At 38.5% G+C, this 20,668-nt stretch overlaps 1 protein-coding gene and 1 long non-coding RNA gene across 3 annotated transcripts in view; one reads left to right on the plus strand and one right to left on the minus strand.

Annotated features, from left to right (window-relative positions):
- Positions 1-20,668, plus strand: part of LOC134220015 (uncharacterized) — a 61,829-nt gene that overhangs the window by 24,865 nt on the left and 16,296 nt on the right. The gene's annotated exons all lie outside the window — the stretch shown is intronic.
- Positions 292-926, minus strand: LOC134220014 (uncharacterized). Its single transcript, XR_009981740.1, has 2 exons — positions 667-926; positions 292-608 (listed from the first exon to the last, which is right to left on the minus strand). It is a non-coding gene; the product is annotated as an uncharacterized LOC134220014 (long non-coding RNA).

Here is a 20,668-nt window from a genome sequence, read left to right on the forward strand (position 1 = left end):
TAGCTTCATTTGTTTTTTGCTGTTCTTTGCACAAATAAATGAAAACAAAAAAAATCGAAGGTAAAGATTCGATTTAAGATCATGTTATGTAGCGATGTTCATTCAACAGTTTTGCCTGCGAATTATACAAAAAAGATTAATTTATTTAGTGGTGATGGTTCCTTTCTTACGAACTTTATAAGTGTCAGGGTGCGCTATAATCCGTAAGACACAAGATAGGGATTTGATATATTTGGAATAGCGCTGGAATTTCGGATAAAACATAAATGGCTATTAACAGAAACCCAATAGTTGAACGCTGGTTGAAAGTTTATTACAATTGGTCGTGACGCAATACGGGATCATCGGATACATTGTGCTGAAGGCTTAGTATATCTACCAGAGTTCCGGCATCCTGACACGGTCTGTTGTGATACCGTTCAGCTATTGGGTCAACGTTAGGTCTTAATACTTTACTCTTCGCACACCACATACATTAAAGAAGGTCCAAGAAAATTCTTACCTTCACAGGCATATCCTCGCAGTTTAGCTGAATCCGTTGCAAGATCCGCTAGCGCAGTGCCATAAAACCATTTTACCACCAACCAACCACCAACCAGCGAATGTTTCTAGAAATAATAAAAAATAGATTTACTTCCCGATTTGATATAATGAAGTTTTACTTACATGCATATTAATCTTTTCAAATTATCCAATTTTTATTTTCTTTCGTTGTTTCACTTTCACTCTTTGTATTACCGCCGACTTTAAGGAAAAAAAATATTACCAGTATTGGCTCAAGTCGAGCAACTGCCGCTGACAGAAATGTATCTATTGCACTAAAAATAAAACAAACCTCAACCCTGCAGTCGTGTGTAAAAAACAACCCAGATCATATCATTAATGATACTTTTACTACAGATTATTTTTCATTTCTCATTCTAGTAATCATTATTGCAACATGTATAATCCGACAAAAATTTTGTATGATCAGGTCGGTAAATGTATTAATCATATGATTTCACATGTATCATACAGTTAATGATGATCGAACATGGAATAGAAAACGTATAATTTTAACCGTTCAGCCTACGATTTATTTCTATGCGGGTCTAGCGCTCTGGAACATTTCCGGTAATTATGCCAATCCGTGCTTCCCGATAAACTGTTATACTGGTTGTAAGTGGCGTTCTGGATAACAGTGATTGTGTTACATTTGATTTATCAATTATGCCATTCAAATGTAATAGAACAAGAAAATATGGAAACGCTTAGTAAAAAATCCAATAGAAAATTTATTGAGATTTGGGGCCTTTTATTATAAAACAAAGATTCAAATCGCACAAGAGTTGACTGACATTTTTGTATTTTCCTCCCAACCTTTGGGATAAACCGCGATTTTGCCAAAACTGCAAAAACCAAATATACAAGAAATGCAAATAATTTTTCTCTACATAATTTTCCACTACATAACAGGAGATTCAACATAATAAATATCAACGGGGTAAAATATGTCTTTGTCGTTTTTTTTAACGAATTACAACTAAAAATCCTTCTTCCACTCTAAAATTATACTCAATTCGTATAAAGCTGTTCCTAAATTCACATTTGAATTTATTTTCTGGCCAAGTATCATCTGGAGTGTTACTAGGTAGCTAATATACCCTCTGCAAGGTGAAAAATTAATAAAACTATTGTAAATAATCAGAAAAACGTATCATTTGTTGATGGTAATATAGTTATCACTGCCTTATAAAGGGTTAATACATTATGTTTATATTCTTCAAATCCGTAACCTTAAACAAATTATTCGCAGAGCTGCAATAACGAATAAAATAATGGTATGAACATTTTGGTATAAATAATAATCCGATACTCCGGTACGCTATTTTCGCATTGAGAGAGCAATTATACCTAAAGCATATCATCGAATACACAACGTAATAGTGAATAAATAGCAGCTACAGCTACCTTCTCGTCACTGCATTTATCAATCACATTTTCATCAAAAATTTTAACCATCATTTTGTTTATAACGGAGCTACCGTCTGAAGTAATCAGCAAAAAATATGTCGGCAACTGAATCCATTTCACCATCAGAGAAACTTGAAGACAACACACAATTAAAATAATTCATTTTTACGTGGAAGACAGCAATAAAATTGATAAATTCAACAAATGAAACAAAAACGATTAAAAGTCAAATACCCATCCGCACCCTTCCGTGTCTTTCATGTTTCCATTTTCCTTTAGCGTAAACATAAACACCTGTTTAACAGTTTGTGTTCGAATGTATTGGTGAACCTAGGTTCGATCTCGATAAATCGGCAGAGCGAACCTCATTCGTTTTGGGTCGGATCTGGTGCGGATCGCGATCCAACCTGAACGAATAACCGAACGTTTTGACAGCTGTTAGTGCGGATGATCCGGTGCAGAACTAGGTTCGACCCAGCAATAACCAAAAACGACATAAGCTGCGAGGCGGCTCTGTCCCAGTGTGGAGATGTAATGCCAATAAGAAGAAGAAGATTACAATTAAAACACATTAAAACAGCAAAAAATAATTTAGGTTATAAATATAACACATTCACGGTACTCCAATCGCTAAAAACTAACACATTATTTACAAATATTATTCACGGATTTGGTTGCTTAATCGGCGTCCGAAATCAGCTGCATTGACATCAAAGTCGTAGTGGTCGAAGAACAGATTAAAAGTCGATATGAATTGTCCTCAAATTGTCCATAGCGGCTGTTTCTTGCACTCAATTGAAAGAACTGACGACGTCTTAGTGATCGCTCTGGCACATAAACATTTAATTCGTTGAGCAAAGCAGGGGCATCAATCTCATTCGTAAGGATATTTGATGATGCGATGAAAACGGCTTGCATATTTGACCTTCTCTTCTCTAGTGTTTCGATACCCAGAAGTGTGCATCGATGTTCGTACGGTGGGAGGTTCGTAGCGTCTCTCCAGGGAAGGCCTAGAAGAGATTTGCGGACAAATTTCCGTTGAATTGCTTTAAAACGGTCAATCCAAATTCTGTTGTAAGGACACCAGACAAGCACTGCTGACTTCAGTATAGAGCGTACAAAAGCACATTAGGGTGACTTGCGGTGGCACTCCAATCTTTCAGTAGTTGTACCATAACATAACAAACTTGAGGCAGACAAAAATAAACCCTTTTTTGTTAACATCCGATCACCGTAAACATTGCATTAATGTGATCGATTTCAGTCTGAGTTGCACTCAGAATTACTCAATACGGTTTAACTATGTCATAAACTATCGAAATGTGTCCGAAAATCAACAGATTTGCTTTGATTTACGTTGATATTTATGTGTTATGTTTTTATTATGCTAGCTGTTTATGTTCACATCTTGCGACATTGTTGCCAGCTCTTCAAACACACAAATATCATAATTGAAATTTACTGCGTTTTCTCTTTCATTTTTCAAGACGTTCCAAAGTAGAATAATAATGATATAATTACGACATTAGTAGATAACAGGTTGGAGGGAGATTTATTATTTTTTCGATATTTTACATGTTTTCACTATGATTTCACAGTGTTTTATGTTGACAGCACTGTCTGCTGCGATAGGGAATGATCAATGACTGCTTGCATACGACGCTGCCGACGACGAGCAACCGACGACGTCGTTGGCATAGGCGGTGGGAAGAGGAGTTTTTTTTTCACTTGGTTTTATTTTCATTGAATCGACGCCAAATGTGCACTAAATGATTCGATTATTTTGTCAATAAGTAGGTTTAGGTTCAAACTTAGTTCTGATACTTTTTCTTGTAAAAGGATAATTAGGTGTAACGGAAATAAGCTGCTTAGTGCTAATCGGAGTGAGAAGGTGGGTAATTGTAAGATTGTGTTGGTGAGCCGCAAGGTAGCCATTCTGAATGACACCGTAAGAGGCCTTAGAGGGAATTCAAACACAGCCGGTCACGAAACCCATCAGCAAGCCTCAGGATAAACCAAGCTGTCTATTTCCGCGAGCTATCACATCTTCGTAATGAGGGCAGAATCCAACAAAACTCCGAGATCTTTAACTATGTTGAGGCGTGCCAAAGTACGCCCGACCAAAAAAAAAAAATAATTGAATCGGCTGTCTTTTCCTGGTATACGAAATTGTACTACATTTCGCCACACAAAGCTCGAAAAGGTTACGCTTGCTCCGCTTGCTTACGTTTTTGTCTAGGCACTACAAAAGCATCGTTGATGAACAGGGAAAACAAGAGAGGACCCAAATTACTCCCTTGTGGAACACCTGACGTGATTGCGATAGTCCTGGAATGCGCTGCACCTAGCCTTACATTCATTGATCTTCCCGTCAAGTACGATTCAAACTAATTGATGAGTCCAGTAGATACACCGAGCTTCTGCAGTTTTATCAACACGATCGAAGGCGGCCTTGAAATCCGTGTATACAGGATCCACTTGAAATCCAGCATCCATTAATCGTAGTCAAAGCGACGTGAGTTCGACTAGATTTGTGTTTACGGAACGTTTCGGAAAGAATCCGTGCAGCGTTGTTGAGATATATTTTTTGCATTTTCCAAAGAGTGCGGTGTTTAGGTATAGTATGATTTTCAAAAGTTTTGAGAAAGTATTCAACGAAGTAATACCCGGCACTGGAAAAAAGAGAGATGATTTCCAAGCGGCAGGAAAGGTTCTCTGTTGCAACGACAAATTGTACAATTTCTTCAATGGATTCAGTAAAGAAGTAGTGCATTTATTCAGCAGAGTCGACGGAATCCCATCCGGGCCAGGCGATACCGAATATTTGAGTTTGCGCAGCGCATTTTCTATATGATCGTCAGTGATATCAAACATGTTGAACTCGAAACTATCCAAAGGAGTATCGTTAATTGCTGCTTCTGTCTGAGATGATGTAGCTTGCCCAAGTGAGAAGAAATTTTTGAAGTGAGTATCGACAGAGATGTCTCCAAGATCCAACCTCCTTGCGTTTCGTTCGAACGAACGTCCAGAACCGTTTAGGATGCAGTCGTAGATTCCTTTGTGTGCGCTCGCTCAATGAACCGATTATACAAAAGACGGTTGTTCGTTTTCCGCGACGTTCTAGTTTGCGTAGGAGGCTGGTTACTCCAAGGCGGTTTCGCAGGGGCACGTTGGACCGGAACATGTTCTTGAACCACTCGCATAACTTCATTATTGAAATGTTCCACCATATAATCAACATTTTGATGAGAGTTCAAAAAACCCCAATCAGCCGCCGATAGTGCATCACTGAGCAGATCGTAGTCAACACGCCGGAAAATGTACTGCTGGACCGAAGTATCTTCAAAACTTAGTTGCAAAGACAAAGTAACAGCTACATCTATAACAGGATGAGCAGTGTCAGCATGGACGAGTGACTCAGCTGATGCACATATATTGCATGCCGATAATGTAGCATCATTTACTAGAATTAGATCCAGAATACGGGAGTTGGGATAGAATATTGTGTTAGTAATAAAAAGGATATTCTATCTGGATTCACTTCGGTAAGCGATGCGAGCTATGGGACGGGATATAAATACGCGCATTGAAAATACTATACTCACGTTTCTACCATAGTACCATTAAACTGGCTTGTAACCTAAAATACGACCAAACGCGCACTAAATAATTCCATCAACGGCCGCACAAAGCAGATCAAATTATTCCGAATGATCGCGCGATCGTTCTGTGCACTTCTCGAAATTCAAACACGCACTAAATAATTTATTTACCAGCCGCACAAAGCAGAACATATTACAGTCGACTCTCTACATCTCGATTATCCATATCTCGATGTCGATGGTATGCTCGGTCCCTTCAATCTACATACATTTTTGCTTTCTACATCTCGATATCCTCCCTATCTCGATATCTCTCTATCTCGATGTGTTCTGGTCCTGATTTGTTCAGAATTCTGTCTCCCTACAGTGAGTCCAAAAAGTATTCGTCTAGCTGTGCATTTTCTAGAAAATGTCAAAAATAGAATCTAATAAGCTCAAAAAAATAAAACTATCGATTACATTGTGTAGCAAAATAATCAATTCATCTTTATTGTTAAAAATCAAACAGAAAAATAAAACAATAACAAAAACAAAGGTAACAAAACACAACCATTAATTAAATACGGGCTCAAAAAGTATTCATCTATTCAGGTTTTGCTCGCTTTTGAAACGAAAACAGGAGTTGTAGAATGAAATTCAATATGTCGTTGGATTCCCCTGTGTATCTATGACGGGCTGTAGTTCTTGTGGCATGGAACTGACCAAATTAGCCGTAACGGGGGACGGAATATTCTTCCATTCTTCTTTCAACACTAATTTCAATTCGTTGTTGTTGGAAAAATGACTTTCACGAATTTCACGAAAAGTTTGTCGTCCAGAACCTTCAAATGGAGTTAAATTGGATACATATTTTGGCTCTGAAGAGGCGTTTTGAGTTGATTGGGGTATTATAGAGTAGCTACAGCTTAGTACTTTGGGCTGTGTGCTCGAGGTAATTATCACCCCGTAAGATGTATGTTCCCTGTAAGCCTAATTTCTCAGCAATGGAGTTCAAATTTTCTTTCAAAATGCGAATGAACATTTTGTGATACATAATTCCTTCCAATAATGTGAAATTTTCCCACACCGGTTGCGCTCAAGCACCTCAGAGACCATGACGGAGCCCCCACCATGCTTTACTGCTCAAAAGAGATTCTGCGGCTGTATTTCAATATTCTTTTTCCGCCATACCATACATCGGCCATTTAATTCAAATATGCTGTACTTGCTTTCGTCAAATAACATGACTTGATTCCGAAAGTCATTCTTCTTCCAGCGATATTTTTAGCTGAAATCGAGCTGTTTTTGATAATTTGATGGCTCACTTGAATTTTCTTCCGTGATACTCGCCCATTATACCCATACTTTTCACAAGTATTTCTGTTCGTATTGGTTCATATCTGAGCACTTCTTCTCTCCAACTCACTTGCCTATATGGGTGAACTCGTTTTTAAGGATTTTTTTATTTTCCGCACAATAAATCGCTCATCGTTATCAGTTTACCATCGCTGATGAGCACTCTGTTATTTGTTTTGATAGATTTTTGTGGCGCTGAAGCGGCCAATCCCCAATAAAATGGTTGAATTCTTGCTACCCTTGGTCTACCCACATTTCATGCAAAAACATAAGTCAACTTGCACTAATTATGCAGGCGTAGAATAAGTTTTTTTTTCATTGGGACTCATCTTTTTACTTTTCCCACCTATGGTGCTTCTGTTTTCCGCGCCAAGTTCAAACAAACAAACAAAAGCATTATTTGATCTGTCATTGAGTATTGACAAAATGTTGCAAGACATCACTAGAGTGTGCTAGTGTAATTACATGCGAATAAAAATATTATATTCGTGTTTCGCTCGATTATTTTCTGAATAGACGAATACTTTTTGAGCAAGCGAAATTGACGAAATTTAGATATTCTCTACATACCAGAAAAAGTAATTGAAATTTCTATTTGTTTTTAAATAATAATCATGTGTTGATAAGTTTTCTACCAAATTTAGAAGAAAGTTTTTTGATATCACTTCTATCACGCCTAAGTTTTACATCTTACTAAAAAATATGCAGCTAGACGAATACTTTTTGGACCCACTGTATGTCGGCAATTTCTAGGCTACTAGACCATCTGGGGACAATAACAAACTCATCAAAAACAAGAAGTGACATTTGTTTTGTTGTCGTTTTTCGTAGCAACGCGCTTTTTTCGATCTAGTACCCATTTCAATTTTCCTTCCATTGCTCGATCTCTCCTTATCTCGATGGTCCCTTCAATATCGAGATGTGGAGAGGCGATGATTTATTTCGGATGATCGCGCGATCGTGCTGCGTACTTCTTGAAAACACAAACTATTTATTTATTCACCGACCGCATATAGCACAACCCCGGATTTCGCGATTTTTCTGTGCCCTAGCATAAACGCGTCAAATCATGCACCCCCACGCGATCGTTCTGCGTCCAATGGAGAACACAAACAAACCTGTATTGATGGTTTCACTTTCTTATTAATTTACACGCCCGCGCAGCAGAACCGGACATTTCGATAACCACGTGATCTTTCTGTGTACAATGCAAAACACGAACAAACTTCTACTCGATTTCTGTTCATTCAAATCAATAAATTACTTAACAACTAAAAACATTTTCAATTAACTGAGTAATCTACCACGTAAAAATGAATTCTATTGTCAACGTAGAGGCATTTTCAGCGGTAAATGTCAAAATAAACATGCCAAAGTTATGTTTTTTTGCACGCAATAAGGCAAACTCAATGTCAATCGAATTAATGGATCGATGAAGAAGTAGGCTGACTATGTCATTCCACGTTTTGAATAATCATGCGATGTTTAAAATAATTTTTGTATGCGATGTTTGTAATAATCCCACCGAAGTAGCTTCATGAAGTTGAATATTTTAAACTCTGCTGCATACACTTGGCAGCAATATGAAATTTCGCAATTAGGAAATTTCCCATGAAGAAATTTAATGGTAAAAGCAATAAATAAATAGAAAATTTCACTAAATAATGCAAAATTTCCATAAGCAATGAAGAATTTTCCGTCGAACAAATATTAGGGTGGTTCAAAAAATCGTGCTTACCTGATTCTTTATCATATTCTGAGTGTCCTTTGAAAATTTGAGCTCATTTGGATTAAAACTGATTTAGCACAAGCCGTTTCAAGTTTGCATGCAAATTAGTATGGGGAAATTTATTTTTTCATTATACTGATAATAACGCTTCCTCATTAAGCGCAGGTTGAAAGAAAACCTACATAGCTAAAAGGAATATTCAAGAGCTTTCACTCAGCGAAAAACGCATCCTAATCAGGCATTGAAAGTGTGAGTGAAGCGGACGAGCATTGAGCCTAGCTCAGATGGATACCAAGCAACGATTATGAGCGATCGTTGCTGCGTAAACAACGAGCGACAGGGTTCGCCAAGCCAAACTTGGTATGGTATCCAGGGAAGCTACGACTGGAGCATTTGTATTACGCTTGCTCTACTAAGAATAAAAGCAAAACACATCAGGTGTTCTGCTTTATTCACTCTGCTTTCAAGTTGCTGGGATGGAGGAGAGAAAGTATCGAAGCCTCCCATGCAGTGTATCCGAGTTCCATTCTCATAGCGGACTGAATTTTCCTAATGTCTGAAAAGATTTGCCTCGCTCAGTTGTCTCCCATTGGTGAGGGGTGAAGATCTTTAAACATTGAATCAACGAACGCCAAATGTCAACGATCTAGAAAGCATCAGCTATTAGGCCGCAGGAGAACATCAAGTTGGCATGAATTTAGCTGATTTTTACTCATGATCTGATTTTTTTCAATGCCTGATCCTAATTAATCGTTCCAATAATTAGTAATCGAATTTAATCTAGACCGTAGTTTTCTGGAACTTATTGCGTAACTCCTTAACAGGCAACATTGCTGCCCGTGGCGCGAAAGATAGCACACACAAATTCTGTTGAGTATTCCTTCTAGCCAGAGGCGTGGCCACGTTCCCAGACGTGGGTAGGACAAAAACTGGATTTTCAAATCTATAGAATACTTTTATGAAATTTCAGCGACTTTCCGGAGATCGTCTCGGATTTCAAGAGATTTTTTTCGAACATCCTCAAATAACTCCTTATGACTATGATATGGAAATACTAATATCATCTTCCAAAATTGGATCATGAACATGATGATAGAATTAGAGGCGAAAGTATAGAATTAATAGTTCCATTAGGATACGCGCAGACATGAAGAATGTTTTTTATAGAAGTTTATTTGAAAGCGAGCGGAGGGCAATATTTGTCGCACGACTTTCCTTCTGCCAAACTCTCGTATGAAGGGGGAGGAGGAAAGAATATCTGTGTGGAAGCTGATATATCTCCACTGGCCACAGCTTCCACACTGATATTCTTGTAGACACTGATGACTTGTAGACAGGAGGTCTGGCAAAGACTATATCACTTTTCTAAGTGAATCTTCGATCTATACTTCTCTTTATCTACCTTACCGAGTTAATGAAAATTCCTTTCCATGAGGGGCAGCAGGGACTATGTCCAAGGGCTTGAAGACCCCTCCCCATGGCCACTGCGAGTTAGGGGGCCTGCCTAGGCTGTGGTGGGGTTTGACAGTGGGCTCTGTTAAACCTCTACAAAAAGTTGCATGTGTCCATAAGCAGGCCCTATCAAACCAAGTCAACAAATAAACGTATATGGTGTCGTGTAGTATGCTGAAGTGCAGGCGATAGAGGTACTTTTCAACACAACATGTATGTATATCGTCTCCAATTTAGCATCTTGTATTGCACCATGTGCGATTTTATGTAAACTGGGAAGCGACCGTGTGCCGCTCAAAGCGCACAAGCCCAACACGAGTGCCAACCGGCACATCAGGATTAATACCAGTGAGATCCTGATTACGGTATACAGGTCAAGGCAAGTGACACACACACACGCGAAAGTAATGCAAAATAAACGACATGTAAAATGAACGTAAATTTATACATTCTTACTTAACGTCAAATAGAGATAAAATAAGGATTACTATCAATTATTTTCAATTTTAATCCCGTTTATGTTTTACTTTTCTTACGTTAATGAAATGATAACGCGGGCGCATAATCCGAAATTCAACTGAACAATCGCTCACTTTGAGCGATTGATTGTTTATTCTCGCGGAAAATGAACAATTCTCGGGTACTTATTCAAAAGGACGTATGTGATTTTGTAAACAAAGATTCAAACGTCGATTTGTCCAATCTGATGGCACTCTCCCGCAAACCAACACCACCATCAGGTAGCCGAAGGCTTCCCCTACCTGTCTGTGGTAATAGTTTGCGTTGGAGTGCTATCAGATTAGAAAAATCGAAGTTTGAATCTTTGTTTACAAAATCACATACGTCCTTTTGAATAAGTACCCGAGAATTGAACAAATAAAGGAAATGCTAATACTGCTGTGTAGAAGTTTCATAGGTCACATCACTTTCCATGGTGAATCCCGATCTATGTTACTGATTACCCCACCCAACTAACACTACTTCCTTCCCGTGGTAAATGTGGAGATGCAGAGGTATTCTCGGTCTCTAGTAGCAACAATTACCACACACTCACATTCCCTCCCTTTCCCAAATGACTGTAAGGACTTGGCCGGCGCCGTTATTGATCAACATTTGCGAGCTGCTGAAACGTGCACTTCGAGAATAGTTGGTAAATCCCAACCACTATTCACTTGGATCGTAGTGCAATTTGAACCAGTTCTGATCAATCACGGAGTAGCAACCATTGATATGTACAGTCAGTCTAAGCTAAGCTAAGCTAAAGCTAAGCTAAAGCTAAGCTAAGCTAAGCTAAGCTAAGCTTACCGAGTTAATGAAATTTCATTTCCATGGTATCGTGGAGATGCAGAGGTTTTCTCGGTCTCTAGTAGCAACAATGACTGCACACTAACATTCCTCTCCTTTCCCAACTGACTGTAGTAGGTAGTAAGTACCAACCTTTATTCACTTGGATCGTAGCGCAGTCACGGAGAACCAACCATTCACAAGTACAGTCAGTCTTAGCTAAATTAAGCTAAGCTATTTAGTTAAGCCTGTTTAGATTTTCACCTTATAATTCATTCACCTGTCAGTCTAACAAATCTTAGAAATTTTCTGAGCCTCCCTGAACTAGCAGAAATAATTACACAGCTCCAGAAATTTTTCAACAATTTTATGGAAGAGCAGACCCCATTAGAAACTTCAAGACTTCTGGGAAAATTTAAATACATCATTGAGGACCTTTTGGAATGGAAAGAATTCCTCATAGACTCTTAGAAGCCTTTCTGAATAGGTTTCTCCTTTACATTCAATGAATCGCCCACTTTGAGTGTGCTTACAGCGGCACACTAGGAGTTAACTTTTTGAAATCAGTATGGAGAAAGGCATCTAACGTTCGATTTCTCGAAATTAAGCACTTTCATCGATAAAATATTTGGTAGGCGTAGTAGCGGACACCTTCCTACATAACCAAATATTTTTTCATGAAAAGTTCCTAATTTTGAGAAAACCCGCATTAGATGTCTTACGCCATACAAATTTCTGGCGGATATTTTCTCATGCTGGATATTTTACGCATATACTATTATAGCGACTGGATGTGGCAGCGGCGGGTAGAAAATCAGCCACTGCCAATAATTCATTGAAACAGTATCGATAGCATTAGATATTTTAGTTATTCATATGATATGTTCTTACCATAATCATGTGTAGGACAATGCTTTAACTGTCCTACCCATGGATTTTCATGCGTAGGACATGTTCTACTTGGCCCACCCACTCCCGGCGCCACTGCTTCTAGCTATGTAGGTTTTTTTTTAACCTGCACTTAATGGGGAAACGTAATTAGCAGTATAATGAAAACATAATTTTCCCCATACTAATTTGCATGCAAACTTGAAACGGCTTGTGCTACATCAGTTTTAATCCAAACGTGCTCAAATTTTCAGAGGACACTCAGAGAACAAGATAAAGAATCAGATGAGCGCTGGGGAGCAAAATCGATTTTTTGAACCACCCTAATAAATATATATTAGCATTTTAAAAGTAAAAATTACAATTCTCCAACTAACACACAAGCTCAGGAACCTATGAATCACTCTGTTGGTCTTGTAGTCCTCCAATATCAGAACTAGGGATTGGTTTGGTAGATATTCTAAGAATCTTGTATATTGTACATTAGACTGGCCCAGGAAACAAAGAGTTGTGTAATTCCACGGGGCACCCCCCAGGATTGTGTCTTTGGGTAAGAAAATCAATCTCTGAAAATTTCAGCTCAATCGCTTGTTGCATAAGCTGGCGCATTTGATTTGAAGTTTGTATGGGGATTTCAGCCAAAATGTATAGGAAAATACACCTAAATCACTCATTCGATCTGGAAATTGGTTCTGATTGCTCGATTGACCTCAGAATTGCAAAAACGGTAGTTGGTATGCTACAGAACCATTTCACAGAACATTGTATGATGATTAAATGAATTTTTATATAGGTTTTGGCTGATGCGATTCGATCAAAAAATCCAAAAATACACAAATCAGCTCCTAATAAATCAGCCGAAAACTATATAAAAGTTCATTTAATCATCATGCAATGTTCTGTGAAATTGCTCTGTAGCATACCAACTTCCGTTTTTGCAATTCTGAGGTCAATCGAGCAATCAGAACCAATTTCCAAATCGAATGAGTGACGGAGGTGTATTTTCCTACACACTTAAAATAAATCGCCGAATTCGGTAAAATTTTACCGAAATCTCAACAGCAGAACTGTTCGGTAAATAATTTAACTGATTTTCGGTGATTTTGACAGTTGAGCAATGGAAAAAAATACAAAAAAACTGTAAAATAAATTACCGAACAGGTCTGCTGTTGAGATTTCGGTAAAATTTACCGAATACGGTGAAATGAGTTAAGTGTGTATACATTTTGGCTGAAATCCCCATACAAACTTCAAATCAAATGCGCCAGCTTATGCAACAAGCGATTGAGCTGAAATTTCCAGAGATTGATTTTTTCACCCAAAGACACAATTCTGGGGGGTGCCCCGTGGAATTCGACAACATTTTTTTCTCCCCATACTAATCTGGGCCAGTCTATTGTACATACTGGTTTAATGATGTCCCATGGGGCTTCTCCTACTGAAGCACAAGCTCGGGACCCTAAGAATCACTCTGTTGGTCTTGTAGAACTCAAAGATCTGAACTGCAAGAGACTCTTAGAGTTCATCTTTAATGCTGCCGCCATGATCATTTCTGAGGTTTAATGTTTCAATGTTTTCGCATTCATCGGAACGTTTATAGCTGCCAACTCAGCTTCTTGTATAGAGGATACGTTGGTCGAGAATACTGATGATTTTTTTTGTCTTCATTAAAGAGATTTTCAGCCCTAGGCTGGCTCATTTATTGTGATGAATACTGCTTGGCGAACAACTCACAGGACATTACAGCTGAACTACATTCCGTTTCTCCTAGGTAAACGGTTGATGCGACAGATCCAGCTGTTTTGAGTAGAAGCTCAATATGATATGAAACTAGTCTTGTAGATTTAGCTCCAAGTTCATGCCTGTTGAGCACCTCCTCAAAAGAGGCGGATTTTGCTTATCTTCGTTGTATTACGTCTACAGTTCGTACAGACTGTCCCCTTGTAGTTTTTTGGAAATCGTATACAATCTAATATCTATAGGTAAGTACTTCAAAAATAGCAACAATGAAACAATCTTAGATCGAAGTGGGACTCAAATCCAGTCTTCAACTATAGCCACTCAAGTTGTGAAAATAAAAGAACAGAAAGCTAATCCATGGCTTTGACAAAGTTACTAACATCAGAGTGTCGAAGCTTTCCGTAACAGGATGAAAGGAACCCAGCGAGGGAAAGGAGCAGATACTATTAAAAACGTGAAACCGCCTCAAAGTCAATCTTAAATCAATTGACCGCGAACCACTCGTTCCGGAAGGCGAAGTCAAGGCAAAAACCGCCCCCTTCAATATGAGCAGCGTGGTGTATTTTTACGAAAGCAACAGACCGCGTACAGCCTAGGGTTGGTATGCAAGTGAAAGTGAGTGGATGTAATAATGTTTTTAAAATAATGAGGAGGAGGTTTGTGTAACTTTCCTACCAATTCTTTATCTTCATTATAGACTAAACACGCTCTTTCCTGATATTCTGTAACTCGATGTGTTCTATAACCGATAAAAAATCATTTTTACTCTGATCAGTTTCTTCATAATAATTTCAACATTTCCCCTTACCAGTGAAATGTAAAATACACTGTAATTATTTTTGTAAGCAGAGTGTAGAAACTCAATGCGCTTATAATCATTGTCTAACGTTTATAATCAAACAAACACATTGTGCTAAGTTTACTTGGTAAACTCGGTAAAATTCACTTCAATTAACCAAAGTTATACAATTCAAGTTAAACATTTTTTTAATTGAATGGAAATGTTTATACGTTTGATCACGGTCTCTGAAAAGCCTGGGTTAGACAAATTCAAATGAGTTAATTCAACAACTTTTTTTAACTCATTTGAAGCCGCATTTGGCAGGTCTCCTGCTCGTTTGGAACGCGATTTTGTATGGGAATGACAGATGAATTTTGTTCCAATTCTGACAGTGTCGCCACTCTTAATTACATACACTCTGGTCTCACCAACTTTTTACAGAGTTTTCTTTGAATTTTCAAACATTATCAACAAGATTACATTCTCATATCATTGTTATTGCAGGATGCACCCTACAACCGGGCTGTAAAACAGGTCAGAAAATAAATGCGTTAGAAATACAGGCGCTCAAGAACGAGGTCGTCATCGCATCGTGGTGGTCGCCTTCTCACTAGGACGTCATCTATGGTAAAAATGTCGCGGGAGGCGTTCTCCAATGGAGTCAGCGGACCATTATGTGGAAACTTTCTGGTGTTTGAGTTAATGATTGGAGTTAAATTTGATTTCCGTCTGGACGGGCATGTTGCGCCGGCCTCATTTTTAATGTCAAGAATTTAAACTTGACGAGGGTGCTTGGTGTCGCGTATTTGGCTATGGAGCGTATATTTTCCGTGACGGACGGGAAATGCAAATTAATTCTAAATTGGGTAGTGGCAATGAGGTTAATTGACAAATTATTTTTTTTATTGAGTTTACGTTTATGTGCACCTGAGGGATACAGTGGTGTTAATATTTAATGTAAACGCTGGCACATGTCAGAATGTATATTTTTGAGTCAATTTTTTACAGTTTTCGTTTTTTATCTTTACTGGCATTACATTCCCGATTCGTACATTGCGGCCCGTTGATCTGTATTCAATTTGGTCTCTGCTTGTTAATCCTGGTTACTCTGATCGGATTTGTTCATACCAATTTGCATGGTGCCTTACAATGGCTTTCGTTTATGTTTAACGTACTGATTATGATTTATAAATAAAGCTCAATCTCTCGCCTTAAGAAAAGACATGAATACCGTCTTTGACCAGAGGTCGTACAGACTGAACACTTAACACCTAGCATGAGACAACGGACAGGACACATAACAACCCAGTGGACCAGTGGAGAATTTTTCTCCTTACCGGGGCGGGAATCGAATCCACACTCCCTAGCACATGCGTCTAGACGATTGACGTCGCTAACCGCACGGCCACGAAGCCCACAAAATACTTGGCGAATATTATTATACGTGCGTGAAATACAACTTGTTGTTGTTAAAAATGCAAGAAATTAATCAATTTGAGAATGTAAAAAGAATTGTTCATTGTGGATTAAAATTAGACATAGGTAAATAAGAAGATAAATTTAGGTTGAGTGTTTTATGTATGTATATGATCAAATGATAAATAAATGGAGTATTATTATCATTAAAGTGCCTAACAGTGAGATTACCTGTGAGAGTGAGAGTGCTTATCGATCTCCAACAAATTCCTCGCTAAATTATTAAAAGAGAAAATAAAATTAAACGGACGTAGTCACTTTTCGCTCGCCTAAACATATTATAACAAGTGCACGTTCACATTCAGAAATATATCAAATTTTAACGTGATGACGAACTCAAACGCCGACTCAGCAGCTGTATCAAACGCTGACGCTCCGGTGAGACCTCAGGTCGTCACACCCAAACAGCTGTTAGCGCAAGTCACTCAGCTTACAAATAACCAGAATAGCTTGATCGCAACAATGAATTCGTTGCAACGGAAGATTCATAACCCTTTTGACGTAGGACTTACGTCTTTCTATAGTATAGTAACTTCGTCATTAAGATTTTTGGAAATCGAGAGCGTTACGCTGGAAGGGAAGATTTCAAACGATACTAGCGCCTTTATCTTTCGATGGATTTTCAATATTTATATATCAATCGACTCGGACACTCTCCAGCAATTTGCCTATTTCATTGAAACTTAAGATTCTTAACGATAGACTATTGAAAATTTCAATTCTTGTCAAAGCCAGCAAAAATTTCATATGTAATCAATCCCGTACATTCCTAACACGGACATCAGAATGCGGTATGTCAGATTTTCTTCGTGTATAAAAGAAGAGCCTGCCGTATGCGAGCCATTACAATTTGTGACAGCAACGCGTACCGTGGGGCATCGAAATCCGTACACTTTAGCACCTTAATATATGAAAAAGTCATTAGAAAATAGGAATCCAATGTAAATAAAACGTTTGTCATTGACACATGAGCATGAAGGCTTCTACTTTTGAAGTGTTTCACATTTACTCATTAAAAACTACGAAAAACATGATAAAATAATGAATAAAATCAACTACTCCTGACTCGAAATCCATCCACCGTGGACGGATTTCGAATCAAAGGATCAAAATCCGTACAGCTATTTCTTAACTAAATATTTAAATTGAAACAGTGTGATTGACTAAACTACCACTGTTAATAGTTCGATATGCACCTTAAGAAGCGATCCCTTCGATTTGTATCCCGCTTATCTTATGTAATGATTTGCAATTAGCAATTAAAACACAGTTACTTTTGGTGCAATTATGCTCTACCCGAAAACAAAATGGCGGCACAAACTCCGCGTTTGGTGGGTGGAGATTTGTTTTTGATTTTTGTGGTTTTAATTTCAAAGCCTTTTTTCCAATTCTATGCCCCAAAAGCTTACTGTCAAGAATCTGAACAAGATAAGATAAATTATTTCTACATTGATTACCTTTAACCCCCTTTATTTCATTGATATCTCATGAGGTGGACGGATTTCGGTCCCGCACGGTACTGACGTGCTGTTTGCTCGCGCATTGTTCGTTTCGTTCGTTCGTTCGCTGTGTTTGTTCACGTACACAGCATGCAGTTGCCAGCAGTAGAACTGCCGGTGGGTCTGCGAATATGCATGAAAGAAGTGGGTGCATTTTTTTTGTCATTCTGTGCTTGATGATGGTCGGATGCAGTGGTGTCGGTTGCGATAAAAGATATTTTAATACCAGATAAAGATTGTCGCTGTCGTCGCTGTCCGGAACATCTTTTGCTGGCGAGGATAGGGGTCTAAATGTCAATGAAGGGAAAATATATACGATTTGACAGTTAGGTACCACACATGTTTCGGACAGCAGAACAAAGGGAACCGAAGCGACAATCTTTATCTGGTAACTAAAATATCTTTTGTTGCGATGGATGCAATCGCCCATCGCATCGCTCGGAGTTCATGGTTAGTGGCCGTCGGCCGATGATGGCTGAGGCAGCGGTGGTGGATGAAGAAGAATAAAAATAGAAAGATTTGGTCTGCTCATCCACGTAAAGTGATTGGTTTCATAATTCACATGATCCCGGGATGGGTACGAGTCATGGCATATGACGGACCATATGTTAAGTTGTGCTTGGTACTAAACGACACGTACATTAAAACATGCTTATACTATAACAGTTCTGATTTCCCAGCAAAAAAAAATCAACTACAATGATGAGAATAAAAATTGGATTAAAATAATTACTTCATTTATTCGCAGAAGGCATTAGCAATTAAAGATGCACAATAAGCAAAAGTGTTAATATCCATTTTAGAAAGTTAGAAAATTTCGCTGTATGGCATGTAAATGTTTTGAAAAAGTCCACAAAACATAATTTCCAGAAGAATATTTAAATAAACATAATCATATTCTTTGTTTTTAATTTTCTGAGAAATTATATTATTAAACTTGACGTAGACTTATTAGTAGTACCTCCTCTATTTTAGTAGGGTTACTGCTCCTTGACTTGTTCCTTATTGTTGTGATTTTTTCAGCAGTAATTTGTGCTGTATTTCTTTGTTTGGTAAACGGGTTCCCCTAAAATAGCACATTTTCCCCAAGTCTGAAAATTTTATTAATAGAATTTTAAAACTTCAAATATTATCATCATTAAGAAATCTATAAATTCCCTACATTTGCTTAAGTAAATAAGGGCTTAATAGTTAGAAAGCAATTCTAATTATGTATTTATTTATTAGTTTTATTTCCAGAAGCTTTGAATAAACATTTTGCTAATAATTCTACACAGCATGGAAGTTGTCGTTTCCAATATCAATACCTATAATCAAACTCCATAGATCCAAAAGTTAGAAGTCAAATGTAAATACGTTGCGTTTATATAAGTCCTACGTCTACTCACGGTTATGTTAAAAACATTACCCATTACTAGTTTTATGAATTTTAAAATACTCGATCAAATTAATATAATATCTAATTTCAATTTCAAAAAAAGAGACGCTAGCATGGGTAAAAGATACCCAAGAAGCTCTCGATTTGTTTGAAGATTTCGAGCTTGAGCCCTCGTACAAACGGATTATGAGAGTGGTCAAGTCGAAAATTGTCGGCGAGGCAAGAGAAGTCCTTATAGCCGCGGGGAACCCAATTGAATGAGCAGACATCAAAGAAGTGCTCTTGAATGCCTTTGGGGACAAACGAGACATAACGTCTCACATTCAATCATTGTTTTTTATCAAACAGAGAACATTGACATTGGGTGAATACTTTCACAAACATTAAATTATCGACACTGCTATTAAGTCTACTGCAGCTCAAATGGATGACGACAGTGGATCAACAGAGGCAGTAAATTGAAAGTTTGGGTTTAGCTTACGTAGGAATGTAGAACATGCGACTCACCTTTTGGACTCATCCCAGGGGCAATCTAGCTTTCCTAGCCGAGTGGAAATTTCTACGTTGGGAGAAGGGCTTCTCCTTTCTGCCGCCTGCCGTTGTAACCGTGTCACTCCGCACTATCGATCGAACTCGACCCGTTCACGTGTTACTTCCTTGGACGGGGAGGTATTCCGACAACGAGGGATCACGAAATTTCACAATTTCACGACAGTTTTGCACTACGGGAGATGTATAGAGGGAATCTTCACTCGCGATTGTTATAGAGGTTTTTGGCACTGCCTCGTGGATCTTCAACCACGCCCTATGGACCAGTCTCTTCCACGATCGCGTGGGGGTTTTTGCGTTAGTCACTACACTCGTCTGATGAAGAGTTCAGTGCGAGATTTCCCTTGTTTCGGACAGCAGAACGATGGCGCGATCGGACGAAATATTGTGTTCTGCTTTGCGTGGCCGGTAATAAAAATCAGTTCAGTGCGAGATTTCTCTTGTTTCGGACAGCAGAACGATGGCGCGATCGGCCGAAATATTGTGTTCTGCTTTGCGTGGCCGGTAATAAAAATCAGTTCAGTGCGAGATTTCTCTTGTTTCGGACAGCAGAACGATGGCGCGATCGGACGAAATATTGTGTTCTGCTTTACGCGACCGGTAATAAAAATCAGTTCAGTGCGAGATTTCTCTTGTTTCGGACAGCAGAACGATGGCGCGATCGGACGAAATATTGTGTTCTGCTTTGCGCGGCCGGTAATAAAAATCAGTTCAGTGCATGATTTCTCTTGTTTCGGACAGCAGAACGACGATCGCGCGATCGGTCGAAATATTGTGTTCTGCATTGCGCGCCCGGTAGGCCGGTAGTTAGTTTGTACTACTTTTCACGCCCGATTCATGGCTAGGTAAAATCACTGTGTATAAAGAATGACACGGTCGTATCGCTTATCAGAGTGAATCCAGATCCAACGATGCCTACCAATTAATTGATAATCCTTCCTGTGGTTTTTGTGGAGACGCAGAGGTAAACACGGTCTTCAAATAGCAAAAACCACCTACTAA

This window comes from Armigeres subalbatus, chromosome 3 (assembly GCF_024139115.2).
Source record: "Armigeres subalbatus isolate Guangzhou_Male chromosome 3, GZ_Asu_2, whole genome shotgun sequence".
NCBI lineage: Eukaryota > Metazoa > Arthropoda > Insecta > Diptera > Culicidae > Armigeres > Armigeres subalbatus.